Here is a 27,680-nt window from a genome sequence, read left to right on the forward strand (position 1 = left end):
CTGTAATTAACAACACACCTTGATTCCCATGCTGGAAAGCCACCTGAAGCATGATAGAAGTCAAAGGCCCACATTGCTGAAACACAGACTATTTTGTGGAAATATGCTTTTTGAGTAGCTACTTGCACACACGTGTCTGCTACAAACCCATAAAAATAAGATTGAGCTATCCTCTACTCAATCTTACAATTTATCTCTTATTCATGTATCTCCTTTCAACAATATACATTTTTTTTCCTATCACAAGTGTCCCATCCATCAAACAACCTTTTGGTTTTCTTATTGGTTTTCTTATTTTTGCCTCTCTGCACACAGCTCTTTTCCTACCTCACACAGCTCTTTATGTACTGCTAGTAATTGAAATAGATGTGGCTAGAAAAAGAGACAATAGTCAAGTCGTGTTCTGTTGGGGATCAAGTGTGCACTGTAAATCTGGAAAACTTAGAAGAGTGTAGCAAAGGTTGTGGTGTTTAATACATGGTGGTATTCCCTTAATTCTGCTTTTTTTGAGAAGAACAGAACTGGTCCTCATTGGAGTGTGATAGGTTGGATAAAATAGAGAATTAGATGTTAGTTCTTTGGAAAAGTGATGTTACTCGTACCTGCAATATATGACAGCAGCAGAAGAACCACAAGTAAATCATGGATGACATGCAGTTGGTGATTTCCCAACCAATTCACAGCACTGGCAGCTCTGTAGGATCCACGATGTCTCAGAGCAGTGTTTTGAGGTTCTGCCACCAGATGGTGATAAAACATGAAGAAGAAAAGGGAAAAAGTTGGCACGTAGGTCTGATTGAAAGAACGCAGCCATTCTGTCCTCTTCCAGACCCATTCTCTCATGTGCTGTGGGACATGTAGTGCATTGTGACGATGACAGTGTGAGAACTCCATAGAGTTTACCTTTGCAACACCTGCCTCTTGGAGCCTATGAAATGTCATTGCAGACTCTGTTGAAGACCTATAGTAAGGATATTTGAAAAGATGAAAGGAATGGTGGAGCTGGAAGGGGAACAGGGCAGTGGAAGGAATTTGGGGTTGAAAAACACCCAGGAAATTCAAGCTGTAGGGATTAGTAAAGTGTGAAATAGTTTAGGATAAGGAAATTAGGGAAAGTGGGTAGAAGCGGGTTGATTAGAGACTTGGATGCTTTGTATGCAGAGGGCTGGAAAAGCTTTTGAAGTTTGTCTCTTGCTATTTGCAACATGCGTCACTTGCTTGGCAAATTATTTAGCAAGCTGTGTGATGTTTGCAGTGTTATCAAATTACAGTCCCACATTCCTTTATTTTCTTTATTTTTGCATTCATATGCATTTTTAGTGAAAGCTTGTTACAGTTGTTTGTGCCTTTCAGTGTCTGATGAGCATTTGCTACTTCTTAGGCTCATTTTGTAAATGTTCTCATATTTGCTAATCTGATGTTATCATGCATTTATAAATCACTTTGAACTATATGCTTATTAGTAATATTTTCTAAGACATTTGAATCATATTTGGGATGTTATTTATTACATATGATAAGCATCCAGTTTGTGTAAACAAATGCATTTCTTCTATCAGCAGAGCTAATATACAGATCTAGAGTTTCAGATAACAGTCTTCTGAAATGCCCATGTGATTTAAAAAAAAAAAAAAAGCCTAAAGTGAATTTTACATTTTGGCTGACACCCAGGCTAACAGTTTCAAAGAAACAAAGAGAGGTTTAATATATTTCAGTTTTATATTGTGGAAGACACAATTGCATAATTTCCTAGACATTTCTGCATAATGGTACCATAATTCCTGCTGTTAAAATTTGTTGTTGAGTTTAGCCATCATTATAACTAAATTCTCTTGCAGACTATAACAGCAGGAAACACTGGAACAATGTATTAGTCACAACAAATTAAATTAGCAAAAAGTTACCAAGATTCTGAGACAGTAAAGATAGGAGTGATACAGCACAGTGAATTAGTTTCAGTTTCTGCTGATCTGAGGTTATTCCATACTGTGTTGGAGAACTAAGGTCTGAAGATGTGTTTGAGTAAACAGTGTCCAGATAACCCTTTCAGTTCTGCTCACTTGTTATCTAGTTCCCAGCTGGATAGGAGACAAACATCTAGGAATTCTGAACTAGAAAACAGTATTCTGGTACTGAAAAGTCAAAACCATCTTAATACTGATTTAACTTAAAGTTTGAATTTTAAGAAGTACCTGCAGACAAAAGAGCTCATCTTCACTTAAAACCTCATTCATCATTCATTATTCGTTATCAAAAGGCATTCAAGTCCACCTCTGCTGTAAGAAAGACAATCAGATTTTCCAATCCAGTCCAAAAAAGATGTGTGATGACGCACACCTGAAGATGAGATTAGTAGATTCCAGGGGTGGTTTAGAGTGAAGGAAGACTTGAAATGATCAGTTTTTATAAAGAAATATGTATGAGTATACATGTATATAGGTTTATTTTATAAACATTTTATAAATATATTCATTGATTTTATAAATGTATGTTTATTTTAGAACAACTTGGTTGCATTGGAAAGCAAGTACGCAGCCAGAGATTAGTAGATTCCAGGGGTGGTTTAGAGTGAAGGAAGACTTGAAATGATCAGTTTTTATAAAGAAATATGTATGAGTATACATGTATATAGGTTTATTTTATAAACATTTTATAAATATATTCATTGATTTTATAAATGTATGTATGTTTATTTTAGAACATTGGAAAGCAAGTACGCAGCCACTTGTGTTTTTATCTATTGTAACCTAAAAGCATAAAACAGTACTTAAGGAAACTAAAGGAAATATAAAATACATTAAGGAAAGGGAAAGAAAGAAAGAAAGAAAGAAAGAAAGAAAGAAAGAAAGAAAGAAAGAAAGAAAGAAAGAAAGAAAGAAAGAAAGAAAGAAAGAAAGAAAGAAAATGAAAGAATAAGAGTAAAAAGGTAAATAGTCACCACTTGTGTGTCCAGCAATGAGACCTGGTTGTTGCAATTTCTATGTCTGGTGGTCGAGGTGATGGTTCCAGTTTTGCCAAAGTGATGGTCACAATCTCGATCTGTCTGGGGTGGAGGAAGCCCACAAAACACAAAGTCCTGTGTGTTAATGTTGTGCTCAGGCTCCATGGGAATGCCTAAGTGCCTTTCCTGGCTGGGGGAGTTTCACACTGTATGATGCAATGCTGTGGATTACAGGACACTTTTGGAGTCTTAGTAGTTGATAGCACTTTCTAAGATGCTACAGCTGCCTTTATGTCAGCATAGTTGGGTCAGTTGTGGCTCCTCAGGAGCAATGAATACCTTCAGGCCTACATGTGGATGTCCTGGTTCTTCCCCAGAAGGGAATTTTCGCAGCTTAGTCACTGATTTAAGGACTTTGGCATGTCAAAAAACACTCTCCTCACAGGATTTGCCTCTTATCAGTCTCGTTCCTTGTCTTGTTCAACACCTAGCTGTAGCCTCTGGTGATGGTGTGTTTGAATTTATAAGCATTAACATTCCTCACAATGTGCTACTAAACATCTTTCAAAGCTGATCTTCCACAATGGACACAAAAAAGTCTAGCAATTTTGTCCAGAGTGTCTCACAAGACAGTTTAGTTTCCCTTGTTAGGATATTTGACAGTCTTCATAGTATTTTCCCTTAAATTAAGCCTGACTTTAAGTTTTTTTCCCAGTTTAATTCCAGCATTATTAATCTATTCTAAATAATATCTCTGGCTTCCTTGTTCTTCCAAGCAGCTAGACAATAATTGCCTGTTTCACTTCACTGCCATTGAGGGATTCCACTGGCGCAAACATCCCCAGTGTATTATTAGTCCAATTTTATTTCATCATCATTACAATGAATTAAATGGAATTATAAAATTCTAAGCCTGGAAAGCAGAATTAGACCTGTAATTGCATTCACATCAGAAGCTAAATTTCCTTTAATCATTTTTACTTTCATCTAAAATTCTTGTAGAAAACTCTTTGCAGAGGTAGGTTACCTACTTTTCTCCAACATTTCAGGCTGCAGCAGGTTCCATATAAAAGTAAGGTGTTAAAGAAATCACAGTTGGAAAAGGAGCACTTTGCTTCCAGAGCTGCTGAGATGTAGGCTTTATCCACAGCTGTAGACATTTCTTGGGTATTTAAGATGCAGTGGAACCTTGACCTTGGCAGGCTAGGCAAAAGACACTGGATAAATTGGAGGCTTCTGTTGGACTTTCTTCTAACCTTCACTACCATTTGGTGACATGAAAACTGCCACATGTTCTATACCAGAGATATCAGTGGGAATTCAACATTTTGATGTTGAATGTTTAACATTCTAAGCTAGAGTGTTAAAATACAATGGGAAACTTGAGTTAATACAACACTGGGGATTTGTTCCAGCAGAGTTCCTTTCTCCATAAAAAATGGAATTTTTTTTTGAGAGAAAGAAGTCACTTATCCTTTACTGAATGTTTTTAGTTCTTGTGATGACAGATATGTGTGTGAGAGTTTATGCTCAAGAAAATACTTGTTTTTTTTTTAATAAAGTCGATGTGATCCTAATTTTAACTGCATTTTTTCTGTTATATCTTAGGTATGGAAAAACACCCTCTAATCTTTGACATGATTCCAGCAGGAAGAGTGTACAAATTTAGCTTGTATTGAAAAATCCCTGTATACAGACGACAATGTGGAGAGGAAGATTCTTATCAGTTTCTGAAACTAGATTTTTCTTTGTTTCTTTTATATATCAACCAATTATGTTATCAGAGTGAAGGAATGGTTTGAGAGTTATTAGATTTTCAGAAAATTAAATATGTGAATTAGATAGGAATGATATATCTCAGTGTCAAATAATGGCCTGTGATAGTGAATATTTACTGGATTTTCACATCTCTAATATTAAGTGATGTCTCAAAACAACAATTGGAAATACTTTTCATGGAAGATAAACGCCTAGCTGAAACTTGGTTTCTTTCTTGACCTTTAAAAATATTATTGCATAGTAAATATATGTTTCCATCTAGTCACAGGGAATGTAAGTATTATATTTAGTGTATTGTATATTAATGTATATAGTTATGTATACCTATATATACCAACATATGCTATGCACTAAAAAAAAATAAATATTTGCACAAATCTGGAATATGTGAATGCTCCTGTAACTCTCCCCAGTCATAATTATTAATATGTATTTTTCTGCCTCTCCAAGTGAAAAGGCTCCTGGGGGAAATGAGATTGCAACTTTGGGAGACACTTCTGTTGGATTTCTTTTTCATGTGTAGTACAGTGTGTGTCTATACAGAATTTAGACCTAGAAAGAAAAGTGTTGGTTCATAGGCTTACTTTTTAAAAAATTTTATTTTTTATTAGAATGTTCCTTGTTCAGAATGTTGGGTTTATACAATTTAATTTATAAAAAACTTTGCTTTTAAAGGGTTTGTTTTCCCCATGTAATGTATAATGGAATAGATAGTAACAGTTTATTGTAATTCCCTTATAGGTATACAAACACAAGGCATTATCTCTTTAAAGCTGAGGAGATGTTTCAAGCAGCCAAAAATACAATATGTGAGGAAACAACTGCCTTGATGCAAAATTATGGTCCTTGGACCTCCACATGAGACCATCTGATTGTGAAGCTGTCAGGCACATCTTTGCATTTACCTGGAGCCAGTTGGTTCAGCCATACAAATTTTGAGGGCCTCTTGTGCTGATACAGCAGCCTGTCCATGGTTCCTTCTATGTATGTTGGCATCCATCAGTTCTAATTTTTCATTAGAAAATTATACTTCTGGAATGTAGGTCTTTAGAATAGGTAATGTAATGGATTAACTTGGCTGAAGTATCAGGCAAAAGTCCAGTGTGTTGAAGAGAGAGCTCTTGATGGTTTGAAGTTTGTTTTCTAGCTACCCGTGTGAGACAGTCATTAGTCACGAGATAATTCTGGAGATCTACAGGAAACTCTTGAACTTATACAACACATTCTGAATAGGCTTCAGATACTGAGGTTTGAAGTACTTCAAATATCAAAAGTTTTTGAAGATACAATGATTTTGGCAAAAGATTCTACAACCTTTTCAAAGGATCAAATATTCCCAAATCTTGTAAAAATGAAATTAGTCCCCTAAATGTCACCTTTTTCTTCCCTCATGCTCTCTAGATTTTTGTTTACCTGAAAATAAGTGTTAAAAAAGTACCTGAAATTCTAATTTACATCTCTTAGAATTTGGGACACCACTGATTGCTTTATTGCACTATAAATGATATCTATTGACCTTGATAGGAGTCAGCTCTCATAAAAGATGAAAATTTTTTTCCAATATTGTGACTTTGCTGTAAATCAGAGCAAAGAATTTCTGAAACCTTGTTTGCCTTTTTTTTTGCCTGGAATATTAGTTTCCAGATAGTTTGGTTTCCAAGCTAGGTTAGGAGTACATTCAGAATTTTCTGCCATATGTAATTGATGTGACAATGAGGAATGAAAAAGATGTGCATCCTCAGCTACATCAGAAGATGTTGATCCTGTCAAAAATTATTTATTTTTCTGACACAGAGATTTACTAGGGGGATAGCTCTTTAAATCTAGAGATATGCGAGATTTAATGTATAGATTCTGATATAAAAAGATGGCTCTTGCCAACAGGACTACAAGATTTGTTGCCATTCCTAAACTTTCCTAGCACTTTCCTAGGGTCTACCCAAATGAATAAAATAAAATATATGGCTCAATGATTTGCCTAAGAGAAAGGCAAGCCTGCTGAGTACGGTTGCTAGGAAATGGGTGTAGTGTGAGCAGTCTTGCACATCTTATCTCCTTCCCTTTTATCCCTCCTTTTTTATATTTCTAGATGTAAAAATATTTCTAGTTTTCTCCTTTGTTCTGATATCCATCAGTCTGAGCTGTGGCTCTTGAATGTGGGTATAAGAGTTCTTTATTTTCATGAAGAATTATACCAGCCTCCTCAGTCCACTAGTAATCCTGCCTGCCTGTCTCCTGGGAAATCCCTAGTATATGACACTTAAAAGGTAAGAAGTGTAACATGAAGTCTCAGTGTGATAAGATTAAAACTTTTGGTGCACTTTTCACGAGAGTACCTTTGAGGACTGCTCTGTTGGAGCAGTTCCTTCTAGCATACACTAATTAGAAAGAGCAGGAGGAGCCACTAGCATGAATTTGTAACATTGAGACTGCTCAACTTACGGAAAAAACATATCATGTTTCATGCTATGTGAAGAATAACGTACAGGTATCCATTGAAGCACAAGCCAGTACCTAGATACATTTTTTCCTAGGCAAGAGCCCTTGCACCTGTCATAAAGAATACTTCTGATTCCTGCTTGCTTTTTACATTCAGGGAGACAGATTTATTTAATCCCATTAACTAGTATTATGACTATTTACTACACACACAGTAGTTATACAATAATACAATAATATTGTAGGTATGTTATTATCTTTATTTCATGTGCTGTCTCAACAAGAGAAATTTTCCTTGGCCTCAGGTGCCTGGGAGATAATTGTGGATAAACCTTTATAAATTTGGATTAGAAGGAGGAATATTCCTAAAATATGCTGTGTTTTGCCAGACAAAATCTGCTGGATTTACTTCAGATGAAGCTTTCCTAATAAGATAAATGAAGAAAAGTTTTATTTGCAACTTTGAATGGAATTTAAATATCAGACCCTTAATCTTGTCAAAATAAAGGAAATCTTGGACAAATATAATTTTAATTCCTGAAGATCTAAGGCCACAGAAGTTTTAAGTGCCTTCAGAATAGAGCAACAAGAAATCTTTATTCAACAACAAATTCAGCCAATAGGCTTTTAGGCTTGCAGTTCTTTATTTGTCCACCTAAATGTGAGGTTGATATAACACTCAACTAAATAGTTCTGTGGATTTAATTCTATCTGATCTCCAAAGTATTAGCTGATCTGTACGAACTGTCTTGGTGAATGAGCCTCATGCCTTTAATAAGTTTCAAACTGCAGCCTGATAAAGCCCACAGGTCATAGTTTTTACAGCCTCTTCACACTCCTCTCACTAACTGGTTTTGATATCTTTCAATAGAAAGAAGTAGGGAATTGCCAAGTGACTGATCTAATATTGAATTCTCTCCAGTTATTATAAAAAAACCCCAAACAATAAATGCAGCCATATCTTTCAAAATATATCTGGGTAAAAGTATCTGTTCTCACTGAAGAATGTGATGAAAAGCCTTGAAGTCACTCTTCATATTTTCTACTGCTTCTGTTCTACTCCTGTCCATCCCTTATTTCTTTATCTAGCCATGTTTCTCTACCTGTCACATATTTCAGAAAAATTTAAAATATATAGGACAATTGCTTGTCCACCGTATTAGGTATAACTTAAAAAAAAAATCCTTTCCAGCAGTCTCAATATTCAAGCATATTAGCTATTCTGTTTATAGTATGAACCTTCTCATATGATGGGTGATTTCTTTGTTTGTTAGCACCTGAGTATTTATCATTTATTATTTCTACTTGTAATTCTTAGTTTCTTAAAATAAAGAAGATAACCTACTCAGTGGCTAAATCAAAACCAAAGGTCATGAAATGTAAAGATCTTTTAAAACATTTGAAGGGCATTTTGAAGCATACACATGCACAATCACTGAAAAATTTAAAAATGTCACTTTTTATTTAACCGAGCCATAACAGATGTGCATAGTTTTTGGGAGAAACTATCCAAATATTTCAAAGCATAATCACCATAAGTTGAATTTGGCAGAGTAGAACAGATGTGTCCACCTGTTAAGAGATTAGGCTATCAGATTTGGGTATGCAAGATGTGATTGAAGCCCATAGTGGGAGCTATTTAGGAATGCATCCAGGTTAGCAGGAGGTAACAGAGATTCTGATTACTGTAGCATTCCACTTTGCCTAATTCAAGTCATTGATCGCTTTGGGGAAAACAGGATAGTACACCCAGGACCACTGAAGGGAGAATGAATATCCTACACTATGTGAAAACAGTGCAGAAATTATACCTATTTTTCAATAACAATGAAAGAGAAAGAGAACAGGAGGTTCTACGGGGGCTGCAGAATACAGTGGACTCCAAAACCAGTTATTTATTCTGTTTAAATTTGACATTCTGAAAAGCAAGCAAAATTATTGATTCAACTATTATAGCAATGATAGTAAGTAGTTTTTTGGAGTCACTTCAATAAGCTGTGAGAATAATAATCTCCAAGCATATCCAATGCACAGAATATCACATTAATTTTAATGTGAATTTGGTTCAGCCAGGACTGGAAATTAATTCTGCTTCCTTCTATTTCTTAATAGAGAACAGAGCATATGTTAAAAGAGATAGAGATCAAACTCAGATTTTAGGCAGCAAAATGCAAAGAGAACAAGACAGATATTGTGGTGAGTTTGTATTTTCTTGAGGAAAGAATATTTCTGAAGTTGTTGCTAAAAAAAATTTCTTACCATTTCTGTTTTGCCAGCTCATATCTTCTGAGTATTCCTGATTACTCTGTACCTTTGGTACTGTCTCACTCTGTAGATCTATTATTCTGCAGAAGAACTATAATTTGTTCAACTTCTGGGGTTTCAAATGAAGTGCTAATTGGTGTCATTGTTGATGATGAAGTGTGGAGCAGAAAAGACATCGGTAGATTTTCAAATGCTGGCTTAGTTATATAAATGTTAATAATGAAAACTCTGATTTTGATTTTCTATGCTGATATTAATTTTGTGTAGATATGAGTAAGAAAAAATACAAGTGCCAGTAAATTATAATGAATTCAATTGTTCCTACTATTTAAATATTTCCTTATTGAGATTGCTGTCTATGGTTTGTGTTACTCATCTGCAGAAGTCCAAACTAACTGACTGACATGTGAAATTTGAGTGCTTACAGGTATAAAATCATAATTTTATACATGGTAAGAAAAGTCCTAAGAAATGCTCTGTGGCTATGGCAGACCTGTCACTGAAGGATCAGAAGTACAAGTAAACCTCTGGCTTCTCATAGTTATTCACATCTGTTTTATTTGTAACTTTGGGACTAGAAAAGCACATAAAGAGGTCAGAGCAGGATGTTGAAGTACAAAAAATGAAAAGAAGGCATATGAGAGAAATCCTCATGTTCCTTCAGCCAGAGCTAGAAAATGCAAGGTGTTTTCTATGTAGATCTTGGCAATGGAATCATCTGGCTATTTTTCAACTTATTATTTAGCATGAGATTATACTCTTGCACTTTATTATTACAGCTGATGAAATGTTATCAGGGGACAGTCTTTAACTTTTAGAATTCTGTCAGCATCAAAGTGCATCCATCAGCTGGAATTGGATGGCTTGAACTTTATGGCAAATTGAGGTCAGGAAAGATTTGATGGTTCTTGCATTAAAATTGTTGATTTTGGTTTGCTCTGCTGTGACCACTTTTTTAACATGTTTTATAGTGTGCTCAGATAAACTTCATACCTTCTAAGGAGACATATGCATATATGAAAAATTATCAGGCCCATTTTCTGTGGCCTGCAATAATCAAGAGTAATCTGATAAAAAAACACTTGCTTTTCATCTCAACATTTTCTATAATTATTGCATGGTATTCAATCTTGACTCTTGCTTTTAGCAATAATCCATTTTCTTGGGCAGGTAAAGTAAGGCAATATGTAAATAACATTGTAGGTGTATTTCCTAACATTCCTAAACATTTAAATTCTTTCATCATTGGAGGTAATGGTTAAGTAGATTGGCATGACATTCTGAAATTGTGCAGAAATACATTTTCTAATTAGAAAACACTTTCCAGGTTAAAGGTTTTATTTTGTATGAGAATTTTTACCTTACTAATGGTAAATCCTTTATAGTAAATAATTTTAAGACTGTTATTAAGGTTCCATATTGGTTTTCTTCAGAAAAAAAAAATAAAAAAAAAAATTTTGCAAGTTCTTTGTTCTCTCCTCAGAGGAATCTTTCAGTTGTGATGACTTGGACCAAATTGTTCTGTGCATTTGCCAGCTAGCATTCAGGTAGGATAAGCGTGACACTAACAAATTCATTTTCATATTAATCAGAATGAAGTTGAAGCCAAATCCAACAGAAAAATCAATGAATTAGAACTGATAATTTTTAGTGTGTCAGAACACAATATAAATGAGTGGATAATATAAAGAACTAGAAAACAAACAAAAAATAATTTTTTTCCCTGTCCATAGGTTTTTGTCTATGGTAATTTCAATCAGAATATTTGAAAGGCTTTTGAGTCGGAACAATATGCGCACTTCAGGGCCATGGGCCCCAAATTATGCCTTTCTGCTTTTGAGGAGGATGTAAACAAGCTGCTTTTAGTAATGTTTTTCTATTGTTGGAATGAATAAAGCTGCGCTTGCAAACACAGCTGAAAGATAGGATGGGTTTTAAATACTTTTGTTCCCGCTGAGCCATTACTAACACCTGCAGTTAAAATAATTATTTCAAATGTTTTTCTTTTTAAAAGAAGGAGTAGTTAGCAGTAGACCTGTCTTGTTATGGTAAATTAACATCTGCACTTAATATGATTCCCCTTGGTTGTAAATATCCTGAATTAAAGCTTGTTATCTCCTTTGGAAAGTATGTTCTATGATTTCACCTGTTTGTACGGAGATAATTAAACATTTCACTGAAATACAGGTTGGATGACTATAATCTTATTTTAGCCATCACAGAAATTATGGAATATTTTTACAGCAAATATTGTGAGCATTTAATTAAACCCTATTCTGAAGTAAAGCAAGCATAACTGGTGAAGATAGCAAAAATGGATTAGAGATTCTGAGATTGAAGAGAAGAGCTGAATATAAGAATTGTCTGTCTTGTTCTTATATTTTTTAAAGAAAATGAAAAAAAAATTTTAATCATAAAAACCAAAAATTAAAACACTTTGTGTTCTAGGGCTAAATAAGAAAACCAGGAATAGACGTGGAATAAACAGGAAAATTCTTTGCCTTGTTTTAACAAAAGGTTTTTACTGTGATTAAAATGGAGTCACTTGGCTTATATCATAATCAAAATAGCTAAAAAGGACACATAGTTTTTCTACATGCAAATCCTCTAAAAATATTAGGAGTTGAAGAATTTATTTCAGAATGTTACAACTTCAAATTATTTTTATGTCTTGTCTTTGACCATGCATTGTAACTTCACCAGATCAGAACTTATCAGGCAAGCTCTCAGTTCAGTGGTATTTTCCACCTGCTGTCAGAATTCAGATCTATCAGAGTAAGCTCTCAAAATAAATTGTTAGTTCATGTATCAGAATAAGCTTTATCAACTTAACTTCTGGTTCAAAATTATTTAAAACCTTTGGTGACCTGGGCTAGAGTGATTTACATCAGGTGAAGAAGCTGATCTGTGTTGTAAATTATTTCCTATGTTTTAGTCCTACTTTGCAGATTTCATTAAACAAACCCATCAGTATTAAGAGCTTAGGACAATCACAGAATCATAGAATGGTTTGGTTTGGAAGGGCCTTAAACATCATCTAGTTCAAGCCCCACTGCTATGGGCAGGGACAATTTTCCCTAGATCAGGTTATTCAAAACTCCATCCAACCTGGCCTTCAACATCATGTTCCACTGTATCCAGCTGCTCATTCCCATTTCCTGAGTGTGTAATGTCACATCTTTTTGACTGCATGGATATTTTTTGGTCAGGGTGTGAACAAATCAATGGAGCTGATGTTGAAACATTTTAAAATTTATTTATTGCGGATACTCCAGTGTCTGAGAGACCTCCACAGAGTAAAAGCAAACACTTAAAAAATTTATGGACTGCTTGCACAGACTCTAAGATATGCCTAAAACTCCTCACTATTGAAGGGAAGAAGATGCAAGAATTGCATCTTCCTTTCAGTTGCATTTAAATTAATATCTACATATTTTTCCCCCTGTGAACTTAATTTTAAAAAAATCCTCTGGCAGAGTATAAATAATATTAAAAGAAATGAAATAGAGGAGCTCCTTTAAAACTATTGCTGTCTACCTATTTTATTTTTTTCAGTGGTGTTTCTGGTAATAGGGGATTTGGAAGGGATATTTGGGCAAGTTTCTTTTCAAAGCATGGAGCATTTCTCTTATCTCCTTAGCACCATTCATTTTCTGACCACTGCATTCTGGAATGCCATCCTCTCCTTTAATTCTTCTTCCTAGCATTACATACATTTAACTAGATTGTTCAAGCTAGTCTTACCTTTGCAGGAGTTTTTACTTTTCTGAAAGATCAGAGTAGTACAGCACACTTGCTCCCAGAGAGTGCTTGAGAGTGATGCTACACAAATCCCTGCCTCTGAGATTGAGGCCATCACCCCTATTATAAACCAGCTATTGTAGGGGACCAAGGTTAGCTTCTATCACCTGTGGCTGGGTCTCCCACATCACAGTGTGAATGCAGCATTGTCAAGACTTTGGGCAGATCTCTGCTCTTCATGTTTAATTTTACTCTTTTTTTCCCCGTCAGTGAAGTCTGATCTGTGGTCCTTTGAATGCTACGTGCCCCAGAGCTGCCACTACAGGCACCCAAGCTCTGCCAGTGTCAGCTACAAGAAAGGTCAATATTTTCTTTTAAAGGAAAAGTCACAGTGATGATCATAATTAGGTAGACTATATTTCAGGGTTAAAGAAAAACAATTCTTAAACCACTGCTCTTATTTATGGGCTGAGGCTAGCATCATTTTACTCGGCTCATAAAAACTGACTGGAGAATAGTGAAGGAGGTTATTAAAAGGAGGTATTTAAAAGTTCAAGCCACTAGGGCTTATGTCCCCTCTACTCTGAAATAAACAATTTCTTTTTGATTTCAAGAACTGTTTCAGTCAATTGCAAGTCTAAGAATATAATGATTTTTGAAGGGCATTTCTCATGGCTTATATCAAAATTGGCAGGCATCAAACACTTTCTCCAGCTTGTGTAATAGAACTGTGCTCTCTTTAACTCACCTATGATTTAACTGATGTGTGAATGACCTTTAACACCTATTGCCCCCCAATAAACAATTTGTAAAAAAACCTGCAATCTCAAAGCAAAACAAAAAGAAGAAGAACATATTATATTAAAGTATGTACTCTGTTACTTGTGATTTTCTTGGAGAGACTTTTTTGTTTGTTTGTTTAAATTCACTTTTGAATAAAAGCACATACCAAAATTACAGTATTTTTAAGAACCCACAGAATTGGTCATGAATACTCAATATTTTTCAAAATTTTTCATCATCTGGGTGTTCATGTATTACTTTGAGGCAATAACAAATCAGTATAGTTTTGTTGACTTCATAGTGAAAAAAACCCACGCATTTAATATTTATCCTAACATAACTGGACACAGCTTTTTGGAACTAAGCCCTGAAATTTCAGAATAAGGGCAGAATGAGACGGAAACAAAATGAATAATCTGTGTGGATGCCTGTGCCTTTTTTACTGATGTTTATTGAAAGGAACCAGTCTTGTTTAATTTGAATTTAAACTTGGTAGTGATCTTCCAGACATATCAGTTGAAGGGTTTGAGAGGATAAATTGCTTTCAAGACAGCTGAGCAAAAACCAAGGGTTCTGATGATACTGAGTGATTTGAAAATGTTACCAATTCTTCTTAGAGATGACAAGATTTTTTCTAACCATGCTATCAAGGAAGCGTTCACTGTGAAAGATTAATCTTGAACTTTTTGTGCTGTTACCGTGACATATGTTCAATATCAAGTTGTTTTGCTGCTCCATGGACACTACAAAATCTTTTCTAAAGCCTTGGAAAACAGACAGAGAGGTGTGCTTTTACATAATCCAAATGCATCTTTATCCCCAGCACACTCAACTTTTATAACATTATTTTAATGACATATTATTAATTGTTACAGTACCATTTAATTAGAATTGACATGATCCTTAAATTAAATAAAGGTTTTTTTATTTGATTTAAGAAAACAGCAATGATGTTTACTTTCTGTTTTTTTAAATAAACAACCTTAAGTCATGGCTTTGGGTGAAGTATAGGGATGATTTAATATCATTTATGTAAGGTATCTTTATGATGAAGAGCTGCATGTATTTTTTTGCCTGAAGATATAGCTTTGTTATGAATACATATATGTGTGTTTATGTATGACTGAGACCAGTTGAATCAGAAGATAATCTCTAAAATCTAACCTTTTAAATAAGAATGTAGAGCATATTAACTTGAGTATAATATTCAGTGTATTTTTAAAAAGTGTTTCAAGATTATGAATATATGTAATAGGATATTCTAAAAGCCAGGCAACTCTGCTGATCATGCCCAGACTGTCTCAAAAAAGGTGAGGGTGGCTATGCATTATTCTCTCATTGATTGCTAAAAGCAGACTAATTGCTCCTCTTGTTGGTCTAAATCTTAAAGAAAAGTGAGAAGTCCCTGCCTTGACTAGCTAAAATTAATTATTTTTTTGGCACTGTATTGGAAAGCCTACAGCTAAGTCTTTTTGCTATCAGGAAATCAGTTATTTTCCCATTGTTTAGTACCTTGCCTAACAGAATGTATGTCTCCCTGGCTTATAGTCCCAGCCTTCACCACTACTGGTACAGCTTCTTATAGACCCAGGTTCATTCCATCATTTGCCATTAACCAGGCTGTTCCTGCAGAGACCTCTGCAAAAAGGCTCAGTGTGGCAATACGTGGCTGCCATACTTGAGGTAGCATCTGCCTTGAACTTCCCTAACTGCAGGCTTTTGGCTCGTCCTGCGCAGATTCGTGTAAACTTTGCAAATGTCAAGAACAGCATGTAGGAAAAGTTTTGTACCCTGTTTTGTAATGCCTTTTTCTGGTTGCAAATATTGAAGTAAAGACAGGAAACACTATGAATTTTAATTTCCTTCTGGTTCTAGTTCTTTTCTGTTCAGACATATGGAGGAGGTTATTGAAATTCTGATTCTGCAAGTTTCTCTTGTCATCACTTGAAAAAAATTTTAGTAATGGAAAAGCCATGTCAGTTGCAGGACATTCTACCCACATCTTTAGTTAAGCAAGACTCGATTGTGTGTGAATCCCAAATATTCTTGCAAACTTGCTTCATAAATTTTCAGAGAAGAGAGATTGTACTAGCTCCCAGGAGATTGTAAAATATTTGCAGAGTTTTTTTTTCTGGCTTATTCTGAGACTCTTTCACATTGTATATAGTGTCTGTACAAGAACAGAGTGTTTAACCTGTCTAAATTTAAGCTGAAAGTCAAAATCCCAGATCCCTTCCTTATTATCTACTGAGTAAGATATCTGATTTTACTCCAAGGAAGCACAAATAGCTAAAACTCTTTTCTACTTTTTAGCCTCAAGACTGTATGAAACACACAGGAATGTTGTGCAGGTGGGAGCCTATGTTGTGAGAAACAGTTGCTAGTGTTTTAAGAACCCAGACACAAGTTTGATTTTCCATGGAGAAGAAAAATTAGCCAATGGCTAGTCAGGTGTGCCTTCACTGCCTATTAGCATTTGCCAATAAGTAGAAGACGTCTGAACAATCTATCAGATAGTTTTGTTTCAACTCATGGACAATATCCCCTTAAACAGTGAAGATGGTTGTTCCCAATAGTTTAGGAAGATCAAGTCTTAGCTCTCAGTTATGACAGCTGATGAAGGAACTTGGACTATGGTGAAGACCTAGTTTATAACCTAGAAAGAATTGGGGCTTTATTGAAATTCACATACACAGGATGTTTGGAATGCTCTTACACTTTGTAACAAATTACAATTTTATTACAAACCCATTTCCTACAGGAAAAATATTAGAAGGATCCCTGTAGTCCAGCAAAGTAACTTATTTTATCCTTTTTCTGAGGAGGTATGGTGACTGTACCAGCACCATGCTGTTCAGTTTCTTTTTGCTTAGTTTTTTAAACTTGTCCTTACCAACTGGATCTTCATATTTAATTAATATCAGTGCACTCTTTAATAGGTATATTTAAATTCTTTGAGACCATTTTAATGAGATATTATTAGCAGCTTCAGGACTGTTTAATTAAAGTGTTGGTATGATCCTTAAATCAAATAAGGGATTTTGAACACAAAAATGTTTACTTTCTATGCTACTTTTTAATAACCCCAAATCATGGCTTAAAATAAATTGCTAGAATGCCTTTAGCATTATAGATATAAAATATGCTTTCAATAAAAAATAGCTTTGTGTAATTTTTTCCATTAAGATAAGCTTTGTTATGAATACATATGTCAGTGTTATGTGTGTGTTTATGTATGACAAAGCCCAGATCCCTTCCATCAGAGAGACAGTCAATGAACAGCACAGGCATCAGCATACTTGTGGCTGTCAGACTTGTTTTGTCTGGTGTGTTTTCTCTTGGAGTTTAGGTTTATCTTCCTTAGCTGTAACAATAACTGTTTAATGACCAGGTGGCTGTTATCTAGTTTTAGTTCTATTTGCCTTTGTATAACTGTGTGGAATAGTTGTAATTTACATTATATTATATTATATTATATTATATTATATTATATTATATTATAATTATATTTGGTGCTAGCAGACATAACAAGTAGCTGTGTTCCTAAGAGTGAATTATTTCTGTGGTGTGATGATGATGCAGTGCAAAGGATTTACAGGTTAGGGTTGACAACAGAGACCTTGTAGGTGTGAACACAGGCTAATAAACAGAGGTTCCATGAATATCTGCCAGTGGACAGTTGATAAAGGAAATACAAACTTAGAAAATGAACAAAGGTAATTTTTGCATAACAGAAAGTGTGAAAAATAATAGTCTAACATATAAAATGCACCTTATAGAAGAACATAGTTTGTAACATGAAGTTATGGACCAGTAAAAAAGATCAATGTGTAAAATGTGCTAAAATCCCTTAGAAAAGTGTGCCCAAGTGGACACAGGAGTGAGGAGAAAGGGAAAACTGTCAGTAACAACATCCTGTACCTTTATCAATATCACCACACTCCTCCTGCTGGAGACGTCAGGATTCTGCTGTATTTCCAAACATTTTCCCTTTTCACCAATAAGATCAAGGAGCAGCAGAAGATAACACCAAGAAAAAGGAGAGGTATATGATGGGAGGTCTTGCTGGGTAACGGCTTTTGACTGTAGTACAATTAAGAAGCTTCTTTTTTATTTCAAGTGTGTTCCTACCTATGTTAATGAACCAATAGTTGTAGTTGTTGTATTTTGGTTGTGCTTAAAATTTTTTCAAACTACACTAAAACTAAATTCTTTGCTTGACATTTTATCTGTAACAAGTTTGATGAGATTTAAGGAAGTTAAATTGCTTTGCATCTACATTACAGACACACAAAATGCTAATGCAAAGAATTTTTACCATAGGTTTGGCCCCAACAAAAATAATTAAATCCTTTTGCTGAGGAGGCCTGATGACTGTGTAATGACATCATCCTATAAAGTTCCTTTCTGCTTAGTTTCCTCAACTTGTACTTACAAACCTGAGTTTTAAAATTTAATTAATGCACCTTTTATAAGTGCTTTGGCTTTTGGAGTAAGTGCTGTGTTGAGCAAATGTACAGAAGTCTTGCTAGATTGATTTTTCTTCAGGAGTTTTCTCTGTTATCCTGCCAACTTTTGCAACTAAGAACAGATTATCTCTTCCTCTTACAACAGCAATCATTCTCTAATTTATGTCCCTGCTTCTTCCAAAGAGCAATTAATAAAGCTAAAATAAAACCTACATAAGTCAATCCTAAGGTCTCTAGCATGGATAAACAAATTGCAAAAAAAATGTAGTTTGCTTATATCTGAGGAAATATATGCAGCAGTACAAAATGGGGAGGTTGGGGGTATGGTTATCAAACGGTCAAGACCTTAAATTAACTACATGTTATTGTTTTGAAGGCAGGAAATAGAAGTTATTTATGACATGGTGGGATCTGGAGTCCCTAAGTTTCATGAGCATTTGAGAGTATTATGAAAGGAAGCCTGTTGACTGTTGGGTGAGATGGAGATCACCTGCATTTTATATTTGCAGAAATCTATGGCCTATCTATTCCACATACAAATCTCTGCATCATGGCTAAAGTCAACACATATACTCACATTAATTGCTCCAGCTCTAAGCGTAGGTGCAAAAACCACATTTCTATAAAATTATGTAAGTGATAAATAGAGACCTGCATAGGAAATGGAGAAGTATGTTGGAAAATTGATAAGCATATATATTTAGTTTTCAATAAATTAAATAGTTCAGCTTTGATAATGGTTTTCTTTATTAATTGACATGAATGTTTAGAAAAGATTGAACAGTGAAATAAGGAAACAATTTTTATTTGAAAATGAAGTGTAGCAGTGCAATATCTGGCCATAAGGAAATATCAAACAGGGGAAATGTCCTTTGTGACCTTGAATAGCCCGTTATTTATTGTTCTTCAATACTTTATAATGATTTGTGGGACAGATTTGGAGTTGGTCACACTCAAAATCTCATTTTACTGCACATGTGATTGGACCAGCATAATTTTGTCATTTCACATTTTAGACATCTCATATGTTGGTTCATTTTCTCTCATCTCTGTGTTCTGATCTCCCAAAAATGTGCAGCTAGGCTAAATTTTTTCACATTATAAGTCATTCCTATAATACCCTTGCACTCTGCTGACTTTACATGGAGGCAGATTTGGCTCAACAAGTGTATAACTGAGGATGCATAGAGAAGAATTTTCTTAAGCATTTCAAGATCTTCATTTTATTCATCTTTTCTGCCATGATGGATTTATAAAGGGAGGCCAATATCCCATGAACTTAAAAGCTTTCATTAATTTTACTTTTTCTGTACAGTAACAATGTAATAACACAGCAGAGCCGAGGGACTGAGATTATAGTCTTGAACCCCTAGCCTTTGCAATTAAGCTTCTTGAATTACTTAGTTTTCAGTTCTGTTAAAATTTAAAGTACCGTGATAGGCTGAAGCATGAGGACTCGCCTATCATTACACTTTTAAAAGAACTATCCAAAATATATGTTTATAAAATAAAAGTAATATATACATAATATAATATTATTGCATTGGTGCTTTCAAATGGCATGTCAGATATTCGTGGTCACCTACAAGAAAGGTAGATGAATATTGTATAAAAACATCACAGTGAAGGCTCTGTAAACTGCATAGAGGCAATATTTTGCAGCTAGATTTTCAGTACATCAGTGTGGGTAATATCCATGAACGAATATCTGGGTATAAATAATGAAGAATCATGTCCAAGATATGCTCCAAGATAGGTCTCACCCCTGAGGTGAGCTTGCTAATACCCATAGTGCAGTGTCTGAATCATACTCTTCTGTCTTGCCCAGTGAATGTTTAAGCAATTACATTGAACTACTTTATATGGGGAATATCTCAGTAAAATCCCCTTGGCAGAATCACTTTCTCAAAATTAGACAGAGAAGTGATTTTAATTCAGATCTCAAACATAACATACATGATTTAGAGTACATCCTCAACTAAGAAAAATGAGATAATGCTTTTCATGTCAGGTTTTATGAGTTTATTATTTATTTGCATTTAACATCGAAACTAAATAAACCTTTTACATTGGAAAATTATAACGAAGTTTCTAGTTTAGCTAAAACATTAATTGCTTTTAATCTGACTGTCAAATTAGTAGAGAAAAAAATAATTTCTATGCACAGTAAGATTTTGAACTACATCCAGCATATTCATGTACAGTCCACATCACCCATGGCTGCTTGTGTTAGGAGTGCAGTAGTAACTGGCCATTTCATTGCTTAGAGGGAAGGCTGATGAGGTTTGCCTAATAGACTGTGAGTGTTGAGAGTGTAGGTTTGAACACTGGTCAAAAAACCCTCAAGGCACAAACAGTTGACTTGCAATATATCTCACTGATTATGTAGATTTATTGTAGATTACTGGTTTTGAGGTTCATTCACAGAATAATAGTTCATGGGATTAATATATCTTACAATTTGTGATAAAATCACAAATCTAATTAGTTCCTTATATTTCAGTGCTTTAGTAAGGCTGTTAAAGAGACACTTTTTAGAGTTTCAGTATTCTTTTAAAAGTATAATTCATGACATTTTCATAACGAATGAAAGGCTGCCTACATTTTAAATATCAGTATTCTGCTTAATGACTTACCTTTCACACTTCCTTGTTTGTTCAGAACATACAGGTAGATACCAGCTGTTGCAGGAAAACACTGCTCAATTCATGCAGCTTAAATCAAATCATGATCAAAGTGGTTTATTGATTCATCACTGACATGCAATTAACCAGCAACCAGTGAACTACATATTCAGGCTCTGTATCAGCCATACAGCAGACAAATGAAAATACAAGGTACTTGCAAGCTATTCAAAAGCATTACAAATTTCTAAGCAACCTTGAAAGCTAACACCAAAATGTTCTGAGCACCCCCTGCTTTGCTCCATCACTGGCAGAGTGGGCAGCCAGCATCCCCACCCTATAGATCACATGCCTTCTTCCCTGGTTTGCTGGGAGCGGTGAGTGCTCCTGCTCTCTGTTCCCTCCCAGAGCCCTCTCCACAGGCACACCTGGCCTGGCATGCTGTCCCTGTTACATCACTGGCCTGGCTGCTGCCGATACTCGGCTGGGAGACTGCTCAGCCTGGCTCTGCAGAGTGCCTTTGAGAGTGCAGCATCACTCCTCCAGTTTGTGCTCCAAGATCTTTTTCCACAGTTACAAATTTTCATACTTCATGTTTCTTTTGAAACTGCCTCCTTTTTGGTTTAAAAAGTCTCCTCGAAGCTCCCCAGTTGTGTTTGAATCCAACTTGCAATTCTTTTTCTTGATCAATATTGAAGAAATGACATCTCAGACGTTGTGGGGTGCTCCATTTGAATACTCTGCTCACAGTCATGTTTCTGCCCCAGCAGCTGGTCTTATCTGAGCTGTACAAATTAGGCTGGGCTGTGCAAGTGCTTCCATGGTCAATTAATGTATAGAATTGAGACAAAATACTCGTGTGTAGTACAAGGAAAAACTGTCACCATTGGAGCAACATGGCAGAATCGATTTATCTGTTTTAGTGAGCATTAACTGAGAGGCCATCAAGTATGAAAGCAGTGATGTGCAAATTAAAAAAGATTATTACCTGCGAAAAAAAATGGTTGGGATCAAGAAATCTCCTAAAATAACAACTGATCAAAACAAATATGATTTGACAGAGTCACTTATCATCTACCTGAAGTGATTATAGTTTCTATTGATTATAATGAAAGAAAAATGGAAGATTTACTATATTATTTGTAGGGAAATTACCTCGAGCTTATGAAGTGGAAACAAAGCTTTGTCATTGCATAGACAGTGAGTAGCCACTCTTGTCTGTCATCTTTGTTTCTTTTCATTCCTGATACTTAATATTTTATAGCAATTGTTCTAATAAAAAAATGTGGGATTTTTTCAAAGCAATCAAAATTTCTGTGTGGGACTTCTTTTATTTTTTAAGGGAAATAACTTGTTAATGAAGTATAAGATAATAAGGAAAGATTAGTAGTAGAGCTTATGTTAAAGGATTACAGATTTTAAGGAAAAAACACATTTTTTCATTTGTCATTTACTGGCAGAACTGGATCACAATTTTTCACAAAACATTGGCATTAGAAAAATTTAATTTGTGGATTTTTTGCATAGGTCTATATTTTAATGACATAAAAAATTGGTGGAACTGGAATCACTTGCCAAGGACAAAATTTCTCATAAAATATTTGAGGTCTACCCATGTCAGTGTTACCTGTTGATCAATTAAGTCCCAAACCCAAGACTTTGTTCTCCTTTATTCCACGCAATGACCATTGTTCACTGCCCACAGCTGTCCAGTTTTATTGGCCTTTGTGTTTACTTTGTAGTGGTCTAGTGCTGCAGAGACGGGGAAAACAATCCAAGCCAACCTGAGGAAGGATCAGATAGAGCCAGCTTGGGAGAAGTGGGGAGGAGAGCAGGTTCATCCAGGAACAGGCATTTGGCTGGTTTCCATGCCACATCCTCGTGAAAACTGCAGCTGACCTTACCTGACCACACAAAACTCAGAAAATTAATAGATGAAATGAACTTGATTCTCTTTCTTTCTAAATGCAGGGACAGGTACTGTTAATTGTATAATTGCTTCTAGGAACTAAAATTAGAAGCAGCATTACAAAATAATAAAAATTACAGGTCCTTTTAAATTGCTTTATAGTTACGCTTCTGGAAGCATGGTTTTACGTGAATTGAGATGGTGATTTGATAACTGATTCAATGTGTTGAAAAATGATGAAATTTGAGAGAAAAGGGAAAAATATTTTCTAAATGTCGCTTCATTGGAACGTGAAAAATTAGATATAAATAAAATAATAGCTATTCAAAGAATAACAAAATGGTAGAGTATGTTTTTCTTAACCCACAACCCCCTTTTATGTGGGGGAAGAGAAAAGCTATTTTTCTATTTTAAAATAATTATTGTTTCTTATTTAAAAGGTTAGTTGATTCAAATAAAAATCTGCATTCTGATTGTGTAACTAAGCCAGAAAAACACAGCTAAGTGTTTGAAATTTTTCATTTCTTTCAATCCCCACTTTTGTTTTTGTATTTTAAACAACGGCAATGCAATGACTTATTGCTAAATGTGGTGGGCTGGCTTTGGGGAGTAGGTAAACTCCCACCCAGACATCCCCTCACTTCCCCCATTTGAAGGTGACTGTGAGTGACACAGGGCAGACCCTGACATCCTTCCACAGAGAAGATTCCTGCAGTATCCATGCTACCAAGACTTAAAATTTAGGAACAAATTTATACCTGATTCTGCACAATCGCTTTGACATAGAGGAAGAATAATTAAATATTGTGGATGATCATGTTGAGTAGTATTTTTATGATAAGTCAGTACAAATGCACAAGAAAGATTACTTCCAGACACACTATGGCAAATTGCACACTATGAAGTTTGCTTGTAGATTTTATGTATTTTTATACAGGGCAATAGCTGGAAAGAATTTCACAGCAGCAGAAACTTCAGGCTAGGCTAACATATTTTTGTACCTTATTCCAAGAAAATTAATAAAATTCTACAGCATCCTTTATCTCTGAAATTCAGGAGTCAATAATTATCCTTTTTATCAGTGACACTGACAAGTAAATCTCAGTCTAGACTTTAATACCCACTCAAAAAGAGTCCTGATTATGTTCCTACATGTCTATCCTCTTCTCTCTTCCACATTTATTAAATGTGGGTACATTTTACTATTGCTCTGTATTTGTGGTAATGAAATGTACAGGGTAATTTTGAACTTTATCCGTTTTAGAAGGCTGACACTGTAGAAGAAAATATGTAGAGCATGTATATACTACGTCATGCTTTCAGAACAGTGAAAATGGAGCATACATGAGGCTATAAGTGCTATAAAACCAGCTGCCCTGATTCCTAACTTTTGGAGAAAGATTCTTCAACACAAAAAACTGACTTTCAGGCAGGATATGTTTCCAGTTTTCAGGGTCTCAGAAATGGTCCTTTTAAAATATTGCTTGAGATAGCTAAAAGTCCGCAAAAAAACTGCAGGAACAAAGCTATCAAAGTGTCTTCCTCTCTCACTCATAAAAGTGAAATAAAGCCTGCACTGTACTACCTTCAACCAGTGGGAGCAACTGTATTTCAGGGAGCTAATGAGAGGCTTAGAAGAGAGATAAGGAAAGTAAGGCCTGGGCATAGCTCTCTTCACATTAGTATTAACTGCAGTCTGACTGCACTCTCATGTGCCTTAGATCATGTGTTCCAGGGCACAGAGTGCCTCCCTTCAAATCTGTCCTGCCTCAGACTGACCGACGGCGTGTCAGTTTTTCCATAGGGCCATAAATGGTGGAGATGTGACAAGGAAACTGGCCATTGTCAGCTCACGTGCAATCACAGTGAAGGTCACACGTCTGCAGTCTTCTCTGTGATATAGCTGGTGTCAACACTTCTTCTCACTGCTGGTTTATCTCATTTAAAACTGCAGTGCCTGGCTTCCCTGAGGACTTTCAGCAAGGTGGCTAATGCATGCATTACAGTATAATCTCACCTTTTTTTTTTTTTTTTTTTTTTTTTTTTGACAGCACAGACAAAGCATTGAAAGCTTCTATTTGGAAGAGTAGAAGACATTTGAACTTCTGTCATGGCTGGGAGGTTTTCCTGAAGTAGAGGATAATTAATTTTGTAGACAATTTTAAGAATTCTATGGTAAAAACTGTCAGGAAGTTACTTTTCAGCTAGTGGGCAAACTCTATCTTGTAATGAATCCGACTGTACTGAGAAAATATTCCATTTGTATAGCTTGCTGCTTGTTTTACAAAAATATTTACAAGCAAGAGGTTTTTTTTTCTTCAGAAAAAATCTGTTCTTTCTACTTTATGTTCAACTGAAGTCATAAACCACTAACAGGCATCAAATTTCTAGCTGGGGAAAAAATGCATAATTTTCTCATGCATTTAAACTTGGACAAAGGACAAAAATGTTAAGTTTTTAAGGACTTAATGTTACATTTTTTGAAGGACTTTTTTCCAAATTTTTTTTGAGTGCCACATGAAGCGTGAACTGCTCTTCTGTGTTACTCAAGGAATGATATAGGCTAATATTTACCAGGTTAGAAAAAGATTCAAACCATGTGAATATTTATTCATTCCTGTTGGCTTAACAAAACTGACAGTCATGTCACATTTTATCATGACATGCACCACACAAAGAACAGCATCATAAAATCCAGTTCAAAGCAGCGTGTCATGTACAGCAAAAACTGTAAGGAGATACTCTCTGACTTTGAATGGGTGGTAAAAATCTCTACTGTCTCCAGATTTTCTTTGGTAAAGAAAAGTCTTATGCCCAATGTTTGAAGCATATTAAAAGTTGCATGGCTTTCTGATGCAATATTTTCTTGTTTTACTAATTCCCTGGGTTTCACCATACCAAGTTGTATTAACACCTTGCAGTTGGTAGTGGCATGGTTGAGAGTCTTTTCATAAAGCTTATGGGACAAACAGCTACAGTGGATGCCACTGTGAGAGTTTACTATAGGCAACCTCACCAGGATGATGACACTGATGAAGGTGTCTTCCTTCAAGGAACAAAGGGGTACCTCTAAATCTCTTGCCCCTATCCTTACTGGGGACTTTTGCTAGGTGTAAGGTGAGAATACCACACAGCTGGTACAAACGGGCTCAGAAGATTGCTAGACCACCTGAATGGTAACTTCATGGTACCTGTACTAAGAGAAATCACTGATGAAGGTGCCCTCCTTGATTTGATGGTTGTTAACCGCAAAGGTGTCGTGAGCAAAGTGAGTGACAGTGCTCTTGGCTACGATGTCCATGAAGCAGTTGAATTTAAAATCTCTAGTGACAGGAGGAAAAGTGGCAGCAATACTTCAAGCCTGGACACAAGACAAGCAGATTTCATGCTGCTCAGGAAAATAGTAAGATTCCCTGGGAAAATGCTTTTGAAGTTCTGGGGTCCATCAGTGCTGATCGTGTTTTAAGCACTGCCTCCTAAGGGCACAGGAGCAGGCAATTCCCAAATGTCAGAAGTCAAGCAGAAAAGGTAAAAGGCTGGCTTCAATGAACATGGATCATCTCTTAATGACCTGTCGCTAATGGGGTTTTGGAGGGCTCCACCTTGGGGCCAGTGCTCTCCAACGTCTTCATAAATTACTTGGATGCAGGACTAGAAGGGATGCTAAGCAAATTTGCCTATGATATTCAATTGGAAGGAACTGCTGACTCCCTTGAAGGCAGGGAAGCCCTGCAGAGAGACCTTGACAAGCCAGAGGTCTGGGCAATCACCAACCATATGAAGTTCAACAAGGGAAAGTGCTGGATTCTGCACCTGGGACAGGGTAATCCTGGATGTATGAACAGAATGGGGAAATTGATGCTGGAGAGCAGTGCCATGGAAAAGGATCTGGGGGTCCTGGTTGACTGAATCTGGGTCAGAAGTGCCCTGGCAGCCAGGAGGGCCAACCCTGTCCTGGAGGGCATTAGGCACACCATGGACAGATGGGCAAGGAAGGGGATTGTCCTGCTCTGCTCTGCACTGGGGTGGCCTCACTATGAGTTTTGGGTGCTCCAAAATAAGAAAGATATAAAGCTGTTAGAGAGCATCCAAAGGAGGTCAATGAAGGTGGAGAAAGGTCTAGAGAGGAAGCCACAAAAGAACCAGCTGAGGTCTCTTGATTTATTCTGCTTGGAGAAGAGGGGACTGAAGATACATCTCATAGTGGTGTACAGATCCCCCAGGAGGGGAAGTGGAGGGGCAGTCACCAAACTCTTCCCTACAGTTACCAGAGACAGAACCTGAGAGATTGCTGAGCTGAAGTTGTGTGAAATGAGGCTTAGGATGGGTATTAGGAAAAGGATCTTCTCTCAGAGGCTGATTGGGCACTAGAGCAGTGGTGACAGCACTAAGCCTGAAAGAGTTAAAGAACTGTTTGGAAAATTCTCTCAGGCACATGATATGACACTTGAGATGGTCTTGTGCAGGGCCAGAAGCTGGAACCAATGATCCTTGTAGGTCCTTTCTTACTCGAGGTATTCTGATTCTATAATTCTAACTTTGTGATATCATATACTGTAGTCCAAACTTATCAATCTCTACTCAGAGTTGTAAGTGACACCTTTCACATTAGTATAGCTCAATACCATGAAAATATGCTTTGCTAGAGGCATATGTTTAAAGGAATAGTTGGATGCTGGATGTCCAGTTTACTTTAATTCCCAGGGGGAGATTATAGGCCTCATTGCACG

Source organism: Passer montanus, unplaced genomic scaffold (assembly GCF_014805655.1).
Source record: "Passer montanus isolate IOZ18808 unplaced genomic scaffold, ASM1480565v1 scaffold18, whole genome shotgun sequence".
Taxonomy (NCBI): domain Eukaryota; kingdom Metazoa; phylum Chordata; class Aves; order Passeriformes; family Passeridae; genus Passer; species Passer montanus.